At 38.5% G+C, this 758-nt stretch overlaps 1 non-coding gene across 1 annotated transcript; it reads left to right on the top strand.

Annotated features, from left to right (window-relative positions):
• Nucleotides 1-303: 303 nt before the first annotated feature.
• On the top strand, nucleotides 304-397 carry trnai-uau (transfer RNA isoleucine (anticodon UAU)). Its single transcript has 2 exons — nucleotides 304-341; nucleotides 362-397. It is a non-coding gene; the product is annotated as a tRNA-Ile (tRNA).
• The last annotated feature ends 361 nt before the right edge of the window (nucleotides 398-758 follow it).

The following is a 758-nucleotide window of genomic DNA, read 5'->3' as shown; positions in this document are numbered from 1 at the left end:
TTTGTTAGGCACTAAGACCTTCAGCTGACATGTCATTTAGCCATAAGTTAAAATGTATTTCTATTATGACGCATCTGTCATTACCGCTGGTAAACACGTCTTAGCCGCTTTTCGTGTAAAATCTTAGCGAACATCTCAACATAAATCAGTAAATGCACCGATGGTCGTTATCGCGTTTAAACAAACACTATTTTCTCGATACATTCAATCACTATATCAAACGTATAAAATCAATAAACACCAGTGACGTGACTCCACATCTGTTTCAGGGTTATAAGCCCAACTGCAGGCTTAACGCACTGAGCTCCAGTGGCGCAATCGGTTAGCGCGCGGTACTTATATGACAGTACACTGTAGAGCAATGCCGAGGTTGTGAGTTCGAGCCTCACCTGGAGCAGCCTTTTGATAGTAGCCCCTGAAGTTACCTGTATTTAATCTTTTTTTTTTTTCTTTTTTTTTAAATCGACCTCTGACAGCTTGTCACCCGCATCACGGGTGATTGATAGACTTACTAAAAATTCACTGGAAACAATTTATTATCAACACTCAAAGTTTGTACGCTGGCTCCATTTAAACGGAAGATAATACAAATTTAAATATAACAAGCCTACTTTTTAATCTAATCAGTACTAATGATTATTGGTCAATTTCAATTTCACATTTGATCTAATTTACAGTTTTCAATTTGAATGCAGGACTACGTAGTGTTTAGACACTTAAGCGACACTTGCGCTTTAACGCCAGCAGGAGGCAGCAAC

This window comes from Oreochromis niloticus, linkage group LG13 (assembly GCF_001858045.2).
Source record: "Oreochromis niloticus isolate F11D_XX linkage group LG13, O_niloticus_UMD_NMBU, whole genome shotgun sequence".
NCBI lineage: Eukaryota > Metazoa > Chordata > Actinopteri > Cichliformes > Cichlidae > Oreochromis > Oreochromis niloticus.
Note: the sequence above shows the minus strand (reverse complement) of the source record. Positions and strands in the feature narration are given on the sequence as shown.